This window comes from Benincasa hispida, chromosome 11, assembly GCF_027475165.1.
Source record: "Benincasa hispida cultivar pf3 chromosome 11, pf3_genome.v1.1, whole genome shotgun sequence".
Lineage (NCBI taxonomy): Eukaryota > Viridiplantae > Streptophyta > Magnoliopsida > Cucurbitales > Cucurbitaceae > Benincasa > Benincasa hispida.
The window spans coordinates 67,683,038-67,695,227 of record NC_143488.1 but is presented as its reverse complement, the minus strand read 5'-3'; the positions used below and the strand labels follow the sequence as shown (position 1 = coordinate 67,695,227).

The 12,190-nt window shown below is 35.6% G+C and overlaps 1 pseudogene; it reads right to left on the bottom strand.

Annotated features, from left to right (window-relative positions):
- Positions 1 to 12,190, bottom strand: part of LOC150032826 (uncharacterized) — a 70,691-nt pseudogene that overhangs the window by 27,437 nt on the left and 31,064 nt on the right.

The window sequence follows — 12,190 nt, the reverse complement described above, 5'->3', positions numbered from 1 at the left end:
CTTGTTAACTAGCACTGGTCGCCTATCCCACTAGGTGACAAGCTGTGGGTTAGCAAGCGTCTTCCCCTTCCCATTACCACCCTTTTTCTTCTTCCACTTTCCAGTGAAAAGAGTAGAAGGTGCAGACTTCGTTCCTGAGGTTGAACCTCGATGGAACTGCTTTGAAGACGAGGCAACATTTGCCTCACCTCCCATTTTCTCCTTACTTTTCAGTAAGGATTGGAATGTCTGCAACTCGTTGAGGAGAGTTGTAAAGGTATAGTCAACTTTGTTAAGAATCGCATTGCTAACAAAGTGAAGGAAGCTATCCGGCAACGAATGCAAGATTATGCTAACCTAGCTGCTCTCATCGATCTGAGACCTATTTATCTCCGCCACATTGAAGTGGACTATCATGTTAAGCACATGTTCTCGAATAGAGGTGCCTTCCTCCATTTTGGAGTTGAAGATGCATTTAAGAACCTCGTGCTTCAGCTGTCCAGATGGTTGTCCGAACATCCCTTACAGGGACTTCATGATCTCACGCGCTGAGACCATAGGCTCATGCTTCTTAGCCAACACGTCGTTAAGACTGGCCAAGTTATAGGCTCGAGCCTTCTCGTTCGCCCGTGTCCAATGCACGTAAGACTTTTGAACATTTTGAGTGGTGTTAGGAGGTGGAATAGGAGGACAATCCTCCGTAAGGATAAACATGAAATCATCGATGATAAGTATTGTTGTGATCATGTGTTTCCAACTAGCTTAATTCTCGTCAGTTAGTTTGCCGGCGCTAAGTAGAGCTATTATGGCTGTAGCCATTTAAAACGTTGCTAAAAAAAGAACAAACTTTATAAGTCTATGCTTTAATCACATTTTAACACCAATTTTAGTTTTAGCAAAATAGTTTCCAAGTACCCTAAGTGAAAAGACTTCTATTTCGCAATGATGCCCCAGTGAGGCAGGACAAACGTCACCGATGGGGTGATCAGATGCCCCTTCACTGAGATGAGATATTCTCAACCATTAGGCAGAACCAACTCTTGGAACTGCACCTAATAGTCACCATTTGTTCGGTCTAGAACTGTTAACCCTTAACAATTTCACGTAGATGTAACCCCTCATTTTTGGCCCCAGAGTCCCGCCCTAATGCGCCCACTGTAGGGAAAAAGCAGATTAGGATAAGAGACCAAATAAAGAAACGTGCAAAACTGCCATCCTATAGGGGGACACTCCCAGGGTGTCTCGTGGCGATGAACAGAAACTTTATCCAACCTAACGAGAGAGACCGTGGGTTATATTGTCGCATGTCTCACTCCCACTTACTATGAACATTCTTTCCATCCACCTTGATATTGACCTACCCAAACACCATCCTTTAGGGGGACACTCCCAGGGTGCCACGAGGCTGAGGATAGATCTCACGATGTGGACAATAATGGGAGAAACGCGAGAGGTTTAAATGAAGCATTAGATACCCCAAGTACCTTCCACTGAATGTTCTACCTAGGGGTTCATTAACTTAGACCATCCGGCTACTGAATTTAATCTAAGTCAGTTTAACTTACCCAACAACTCGTCTTTGAAATTAAACAAGTTCAAGTAGTCACATTAAACTCTTTGATGGACCGTCCTCAAATTTGCATGCATGCATCAAATCTATCTAATTCACCTTTCTAGGTAGGTTTCTAGGTAGGGTGTTCCGTTTCTGTCACCTTAAATACCAAGCTTAGACAGAACCCGCCTTAGACAAAAGGTCCCTTATAGATAGATTTTCTACACTTTAGCCTTTTATTAGTCAATTTAATCCTATTAAACTGATTAAAAGATTAAAGCCTAGGTTGCTAATTGTATTAGAACCGTGATATTAGGTCTATCTCCACCAAGTTTTAAAACAATTTTAAAACCATGAGTCAAGCCTAAGTCCGCATGCATGTCATTCTTATAGATTTTAGTTCGAATTTCCTTATAATCTTTATCAAAGAAACAACTAAAACTATACACATTTCCACACAACTAGGTATTTATAACACTTAAAAAATTGACATATGTGTCATGCTTCATGCAATGTCCATTCATTACTATACATAACTTTTATATACAAGTAATGAACCATGCAAACATGCTTCCATACACCATTATATTATAACACTTATAATATAAAGATGATGCATGTCTATACTTTATGATGCATAAATATCACTCTTATATTATATGATGCATGGGCATACTCTTATGTAATTTACATCATGCTTCTCTAAATCATAACACTTATAATAAAGAAATGGTGCATGACCAATGCATAACCTAAGGTGGGATTTCTTCTATTTCTATTATAACTATGTGATGAAGCATGAAGTACCGGTTCACAGGCGAATCGGGTTTTGAACCGCTCGAGCGAAGCTCCTATCGTTTAGTAAACATGGTCGGGTATATGATCGTTTAGCTATGATCGAGTACCAATAACTATGCGATGAAGCATGAGGTACCCGATCGTTTAGCACACAAGACAAGAAAACATGCGAGTACTAAACGATCGTTTAGACGACGACGTTGCTGTGGAGCACGATCGTCTAAAGCGATAAGTAAACGATTTACTCTGTGATCATGTAGACAGGAATTAAGCGATGAAGCTTGCTCAGCTACACGATTATTTAGTGCACGCGCGTTAACCTGCTCCCAAGTATCCGATACTCTACGATCGTTTACCCCATCATTTACATGACCTGACCAATGTTTGATCATCTTAATTCTTGAAGAACAACAACTCCTTGCCTCAAAGCCTCAGCACAAATGACTCAATGACTCAAACACTTTGAAATTACAGACTCGATAGCAAGTTAATACGCCCAAAAACGCAGGGGCTCTTACAATTAACTTCAAATGTAAAAGAATTTAAATAACCAGAGGCTTAATCTCAAAAAACTTCATTAATCCACATCCACAAACATACGTTTAACACTTAAATAGAATGTAGACATGCTTTACCCACTGAGAAAATAAATGCTATTCTTTGCATCAATGAATTTGGATATCAGAACCTGTCTCGGATACCAATTGAAGGAACTCTTATCAAAGAGTACCTTTGAACAGAAGCAAGATTGTTCCAAACTCATTGTGACAGAATTACTACATTCACAATCTAACAAACTAGTTATGAATTAACAACAAATTACAGGCATGCTTTGAAACTTAACGACAAAGAGAACGAAATATATACTAGTTGAAGAACCCTTCTTCGCCTCAAATCTCGTTCTCATCCAAGGACTGCTCCTCTCGCTCTCTCTAAGAATGTCCAAACAATCATCCACCAAATCTTCTACCCACGAACAGCCTCCTCATGAACACGGCAGCAGGGAAGACACCACCACTTGGAACCTTCGGAATTCTCGGTGTGAGAATCTAGGAGGTGTGGGCTCTGTTGGATTTAGTAGAGGGAAGGAGGAAAGCACAATCGTATACCACGACCAAGCAAGTGGGAGAAGTCGGGTGTCTATCGTATAGACAATGCTTGATGTTTAGGTAGAGGTACACGATCATTTAATAAAAGGGCTGCAATTGTATAGACGATTGTTTAGTAAGACGCTCGGGTGCGTGATCCTTTAGAAGAGTTAGACGATCGTTTAGCAAATCCTATGCGATTGTTTAGTAAACCACGTGCGTGTATACGATCATTTAGAAATGTTGAGCTATCATGTAGGCTCTCGGTTTGCTATGTGATAGACAGTATACACCACTTGTGAGCGAATGTCTGATCTCTTTTACAAAATGAAAACAATTTTCATTTTATACTTCAGTTACAAAAATTGAATGAAACCTCCCACTATCATTCGGTTACGGAGAAAAAGTCGGGCAACAATTATCCATAATTGTCAAATTAAATAATAAATATAATCATATTATATTCATTAACCTATGATTTAATATCACATCAAATGAAATATATGAACCATAGTTTTTTATCCTCCACTAGATATAAATCATATTTATATCCATTTCCTCCAATTAATGTATCTCATACATCATGTCAACTATATCATATATAATTTGCCAGTTCAATTATATTATATATAATCGAACTCCCTCTTGTCAATTTAAACATTTCAAACTGACCAAAAAACTGATTCTCAACTTGAACCCATTGAGCTACCAAGGGGGACCTTATGAACCAATGGCTCGAAGTTCCAACGGTACGTGAATAGTTGACTAAACTCTTTAGCCACAAGATCCACCATTCGATAACTGCCAGACATTCCACTAAAGACCGATAGTTGCACTCTTCTCACTATAGATATATTTCTATGTCCATTGGATATAAACAATCAACAGTACGATAACCCTTCACAGATGCTCGTAAGTACAACTAGGCAATTTACCGTTTACCCTTGTAGTTACATCTAACTCCTTAAATACCACTGATCCCTCTAATGAACAATACAACATAGTCCTACTATCTGTGGACACCTCTCGGGCCATGAGAAGGTGTATGGTGCCACATCGTTTAAGCCCCGGAATCAGCCCTTAATGGAGTAATATATTTACATACCCCTGTACGGGGAAGGAGTGAATTCCATCTTGTGTAGCTGAGTTCCCAGCTCCTAAATCAGACGAATCCCCAAAGTGGTAGGTTTGAATCGGTGATCTGGCCACTCGCACCTATGCAAATAAAAGGACCGCTCTCAAAAGCAGGAGTTCCCAACTCACTCAGGATTGAGGTCATGTTACCTATGGTCATCCGAGTGAAGTGAAGTCTCTGTCATGAAGGGCGTTATATAACGAGACAATAACACTTCGTGGTCTGGTCTTATGCAAACTCCTTTGTATAGAATGCCCCTTCTCGCATGTATCCACATGAATGATTAGGATTAGACCATCTGTAGCAAGTTACAACACTTGTAACTATTCTACAAAGCGGGCCACATCTGTAGCGTTACCAGGACAAGGTTTTCCTCATATATCCATATACTACAGACCATTTTGGTTATCACTTAAGGCATGATCCACCTGTATGTCTCCACATACATGCTTAAGTTATAAATGACAACCATGGATCTTGGTTTATTGGATTGTGGTAAAGTAATTAAAACATCCAATGTTCATAGACAAAAGTGAAGAAATACATACAAGTGGATCATGTTTAAGTGATAACCTAAATGGTTTGTAGTAGATGGATAAGGCTGGGTACCTTATTCTGGTGACACTGTGAATATGACCTGTTTTGTAGATATTACAATTGTTGTAAAGTGCTACAAATGATTTGATCCTGATCATTCATGTGGAGACATGTGAGCGGGGGTATTCTATACAAAAAAGTTTGTATAAGACCGGACCACAAAATGACTAGTCTTATTATATAACACCATTAATAATAAAGACTTACATTTCACTAGGATGACGAAAATCCGTTGATTTGTATGGGTGAGAGTGGCCAGACTGCAACTCAATAAGCCTACCATTTTGGGGATTCGTCTGATTGTGGAGCTGGGAACATAGCTACATAAGACGTAATTCACTCATTTTCTAATGTCAGGGTAAGTAGATAAATTGCTCTGTTAAGGGTTGATTTCGGTTCTTGAACAATGTGGTGCCACACCCTCTCTTTTCCCTAGAAGGGTTTGGTCATAGTTGGAATATGAATTATTGTTCATTAGAGGGATCAGTAGTACTCAAGGAGTTAGATGTAACTAAAGTGGCAAAATGATAATTTTGGCCCAGCTGTACTTACGAGCAATTTGTGAAGGGTCATCGCACTGTTGACTAGTTATTTTCAATAGACACAGAAATATATCTATAGTTCAAAGAGTGCAGCTATCGGTCTTTAGTGGAGCGACTGACAGTTAATGGATGTTGAATAACTTAATTAAAAGAGTTTAATTAATTATTCAAGTACCATTAGAGTTTTAATCTACAGGTGCATAAGGTCCCATCTGTAGCTTAACAGAGATTATTAAGAATTAATTTTTGATTAATTTGATATAATTAATTTTCATCAATTATATATGATATAATTAATATAATGTATTTGATATATTATCATATAAAGTTCATCTTGAGAGGAAATAAATATTTGAATATGATTCAAATATTAATTATGTAAATTGGATTCACATAATTAAATTTAGTATAAATGAGATATATATTAAATATCATGCATAATGAGAGAATTAAAACTATAGGTTATATTGTATTTGAAACAATATAAAACTATAGGTGATGTGTTATATTTGATATAACATATATAATATATGATAACTATAACATATATAATATATGATAAGGTAGTTATCATATATTTATATATTTATTTATTTATTAAATAATTTGTTGTATTATTTAATTTTTGAAATAATTATTGGGGGGGGGGGGGGGGGGAGTTATAACTCCTCTCTCAACTACGTACGTGATTGTGTGGTGGTTTTATAGAGAAATGGTTCTTCTTCTTCTTCTCTTTTGGTTGATACTTAAAAAAAAAAAAAAAAAAAACTCTGTGATTTTCTCAAGGATATCACACTAATTCTTCTCTCAAAACCTCTCTCTCTTCTCTTCCAAAAAATCATGGTAATTTGGCCCATTTGTACTTACGAGCAATTTGTGAAGGGGTAAAACACTTGTATGAACAAACATTTTGTGATTTATAATATATGATATTTTTTTCACATTGTCTATGAAATATTTGATATTTTAGTTGCATTAACCAAAAACCAATAAACTAAGATCCGTGGTTATCGTTGTAACTTAAACATATATGTGGAGACATACAAGTGAATTGTGTTTTAAGTGATAACCTAAATGGTCTGTAGTATATGGATAATCATGAGTACCTTATCCTAGTGACACTACGAGTATGAGCTCGCTTTGTAGGTGTTACAAATGTTATAAAGTGCTACAAATGATCTGATCCTGATCATTCATGTATTAGACATGCAAGTGAGGATATTCTATATAAAGAGGTTTGTATAAGATCGGACCACGAAATGTTTAGTCTCGTTATATATCGTCGCTCATAATTGAGACTTTCATTTCACTAGAATGACCATAGGTAACAGGACCTTAATCCCGAGTGAGTTCTGAACTCCTACCTATGAGGGTGGTCCTTTGATTTGCATGGATGAGAGTGGCCAGATCGCCGACGCAAAAGGCCTACATTTTGGGGATTCGTCTGATTGGGGAGTTAGGAACTCAGCTTCACAAGATGGAATTTACTTCTTCCCTGAAGCAGGGGTAAGTAGATAAATTGCTCCTTTAAGGGCTGATTCTGGGTCTTGAACAATGTGGCGCCACACCCTCTCTTGGCTCGAGAGGGGTTTAGTCATAGTGGGACTATGATCTATTGTTCATTAGAGGAATCAGTGGTACTTAAGAAGTTAGATGTAACTACAGGGGAAAAACGGTAATTTGGCCCAGTTGTACTTATGAGCGATTTGTGAAGGGTCATTGTATTGTTGATTGGTTATATCTAATCGACACAGAAATATATTTGTAGTACGAAGAGTGCAACTGTCGATCTTTTGTGGAGTGTCTGGCAGTTAACGGATGGTGGATGATGTGATTAAAGAGTTTAGTCAGTTATTCACGTACTATTGGAGCTTCAAGATACAGGTCTATAAGGTCCCCTTGGTAGCTCAATAGATTCAAGCTGAGAATCAATTGTTGGGTTAATTTAAAATGTTCAAATTAATAAGAGGGAATTTGATAATTAAATTAATTAAATTATATATGATATAATTGATATAATGTATTTGATACATTATTGTTTGATTGGAGGAACTAGTATTTGAATATGATTCAAATATAAATTCTAGGAATACGATTCATAGTTATTAAATTTAATATAAATATGATTTATATTAAATGTCATTAAAGAAAGAAAAAAAAACTATGCTTTATATATTGTATATGATATAATATTAAAACTATAGATTAAAATATAATATCATAAGTTAGTTATTGTATTTATTTATAATTTATTAATTATATGATAATTAAATTTCTTTTTCTTCATAACTACCTCTAGTGGGTGGTTATACGGTTTTATGGAAATTTTGAGATAAAATAAAATTTGACTTCAAAATCTCACACGGCTTAGATTATTAACTATCGAGTGACTATACGATAGCATCGAGTTTACTAGACGATAGCTTGAGAGTCTAAACGATTGAGTATCTAGTCTATGCGATAGACTTTCATCTTCTACACGATACGTTCATTCGTTTACTCGATCGTCTCCTCCTTCACTCCAATCCTTCCCTCAATCCAAAATAAGCCAGAGCCCACCTCTCATGAATTCTCAAATCGAGAATACCAAGGTAATCTTGTGGTTGTGTTCAATTGTTGGAGGATAGAGTTTCTACTTGTTGGTGTTCGAGGGAGATCGAGTTCTTGGTCGTTGCATTCGTGCTTGATCGAGGATTATCTTGAATAAGTGTTCTTCAAAGGCATTGTCTCCTTATCCTTTGTATTTGACTCAAAGCATGTTATAATTTATTACTTAATGCATAATCTATTTAGTATGACTATAAATGTATAAGTTCTTTCACAATGAAATTTGGACGATCCGCTTCCGCTCATAGGTCCTCTGTAATTAGAGTTCCTTCAGTTACATCTAACTCCTTAAGTACCATTGATCCCTCTAATGAACAATAGATTATAGTCCCTCTATGACTAAACCCCTCTTGGGCCAAGAGAGGGTGTGGCGCCACATTGTTCAAGACCCGGAACCAGCCCTTAAAGAAGCAATTTATCTACTTGCCACTGCTTCAGGGAAGAAGTGAATTCCATCTTGTGTAGTCGAGTTCCCAGCTCCCCAATCAAACGAATCCTTAAAATGGTAGGTTTGTTGAGTTGGTGATCTGGCCACTCTCACCCATGCAAATTAAAGGACTGCTCTCATAGGCAAGAGTTCACAACTCACTCAGGATTAAGATCATGTTACCTATGGTCATCCTAGTAAAATGAAAGTCTCTATTATGAACGATGTTATATAATGAGACTAAATATTTCATGGTCCCGTCTTATACAAACTCCTTTGTATAGAATATCCTCACTCGCATGTCTAATACATGAATGATCAGGATCAGATCATTTGTACCACTTTACAATATTTGTAACACCTAAAAAGCGGGCCCATACTCGGAGTGTCACCAGATAAGGTACCCAGCATTATCCATATACTACAGACCATTTAGGTTATCACTTAAACACGATCCACTTGTATGTCTCCACATACATGTTTAAGTTACAACGATAACCACGGATCTTAGTTTATTGGTTTTTGGTTAATGCAACTAAAATATCAAATATTTCATAGACAAAGTGAATAAAATACCAAATATTATTAATCACATAAATGTTTGTTCATACAAGGTTTACAAACTATAGGATCCTATGAGATTTAGGGCATCAACCCCAACAGAAATGACCACTATCATCCATTTCTAAAGCAGTGTAAGTACCTGTAAAAATACATAAAAATATTTCTATCAGTGTAAATAGTAACAAAACTGTATAGATAAACAATGATAGATGTCTATTATTGTGTATCTAAGATAGATGGTTGTAGACAACTATCCCTGACTATCTAAGATAGACTGTGATAGTTGTCTATCACTTTCTATCTACAATGGAAAGAGATAAAAATTTGCTAAGGAAAATGGATCATACCTAGACCTATTTCATTCAAATTTTCAAAAAATCTTGGAATCAAGATGTATGATTCAATTGCATCTCCTTTTAATATCTTTACTCTGTGTTCTTTTGCCCTCCAAGCTTTTTAATAACTTATATTAACTTCAAGCTTTGTACGAGCCTTATGGATAATGTCTCTAGAAATGGATTGATCCATAGACATGAACCTAAAATTATGTATCAAGCAATTGATAATTACTGATGAAGAAGCTTGACTATGGCAATTTTGAGTTGTGTTCAATGGACAGTCATGCTTAGAAATGTACATCCTAAGCATCCATAACTCACTATTCTTATACCGAAATGCCCTAACATACCATTTGCAGCCTTCTTGCAAACATTTGAACTCAACAGATTTTAAATTTGATCTTGTAGTCCTAAATTGAAAATTAGTCTTCACTGCATTTATGTAAAAACACTTTGAAAGTACTTCTTTACTTTCAAATACATTTTTTTCCTTCAAATCACCATAAAAAATACACATCTTTTATAAATTTATCATTTCAAGAAGAACAATAACCTAAATATAACATTCTATCACCATCGTCACCTACACTACTAATAGCAGTAGAAGACCCTTCCAAAGAATAAATATTTACTTGAGCAACTAATGGATATCTACTGATTGCATCTTTAGCCAAAGTTAGATACCTAAAAACATCTTTGTTCTTTTTTATTAGAACCACTGTTTGAATACTATGTTTACCAAAATTCAGTCGAACTGACGAATCTACCAACTCATTCAATTGAATCTCTTCATATATTAAACCAGCTAAACCATTAAAGTCTATTCGATCATCTATCAACATTCCACCAACCTCATAATTCTCATAGCAGCCATAATCATTCCATTGTCATCCATAAAAAACAACTATAGGAATAGTCATGGTATTCTACAAATAATAATAATAATAATAATAATAATATAAGAAACTCATAATGAAAATATCACTGAACTTATAATGAAAATATCCAATAATGATAGATAGAAATTGAGTTCTATCTTTGTCTGTAAGTGATAGATAAAGATAGAGCTCTATCAGTATCTATAAGATAGACAATGATAGAGTTCTATCTTTGTCTATCATTGATAGACAAAGATAAAATTCTATCTCTATCTATTACTGATAGACAAAGATAGACTTTTATCTCTATCTATCACCGACACACCCAATCACAATGATGAGTGATAGACAGAGATAATGATATATCATTGTCTATCACTAAATAGTTCTACCTTAATAATACAATACAATACAAAGTAGTGAATTCAATTCAAAATAAAACAGGGACAAAACAAAGAAATAGACAAAGATAGGCGTCTATCTCTATCTATTAGTGATAGTCAGAGAAAGGCATCTATCTCTGTCTATCAGTGATGACAAAGATAGAGTTCTATCTCTGTCTAACAACTATACATCCAATCACAATGATGAGTGATAGACAAAAATAGGGATCTATCGTGTTCTATTAATAAATAATTCTATCTCGCTAATAAAATACAATACAAAATAGTGAATTCAATTCAGAATAGAATAGAGATAAAGTAAAGAGATAGGCAAAGATAGACGTTTACCTTTGTGTATCAAGTATAGACAAAGATAGAATTCTATCTCTGTCTATCAGGGATAAACATAGATAGGCGCGTCAGATAGAGATAGAGTTCTATCCCTGTCAATCAGTGACAGACAAGGATAGAGTTATATCTTTGTCTATTAGTGATAGACAAATAATAATACAATATATAATCCTACCAATATTGATATCCAACATTTTGTGAAGAAGAAGAAGAAGAAGAAGAAGAAGAAGAAGAAGAAGAAGAATGATTGAATGAATCTTCTCTTCCTCATTGTTTCATATTTCAATTTTTCTGGAGAAATGAATTCTAATTTTTGGATCGAAGAAGAAGAAGTGCACCTGTGATCGATGGAATCCACGAAGAAGAAAGACAACCTAGTGATGATTGATCAAGAAGAAGAAAATGAATTGAAATCGACGATTAGATGAATTGAATTGGGAATACTAAATTGAAATCAAAGTTGATATTGTTGTTGAAGTTAAAGGTGTTGTTGGGGTTGATGCTCTAAAGTCTCGTGTCCTATAGTTTGTAAACAGTTTGTACGAATGCTTGTGATGTATAATATATGATATTTTACTTCACTTCTTGATTTTGCTCAGTTATTTTTTTTATTTGCTTTACCACAAACCAATAAACCTAAAATCCGTGGTTATCTGTATGTAACTTAAGCATTTGTGGTGACATACAAGTGGATCATGTCTTAAGTGATAACCAAAATGGTCTGTAGTATATGGATATAAAAGGGAAACCTTATCTTGGTAACGCTACGGATGCGGCCCGCTTTGTGGAATGGTTACAAGTGTTGTGACTTGTCATAGATGGTCTGATCCTGATCATTTGTGTAGGGGACATGCGAGCGGGGGCGTTCTATACAAAGAGTTTGTATAAGACCTGATCACGAAGTGTTAACATCTCGTTATATAACACCATTCATGACAGAGACTACACTCA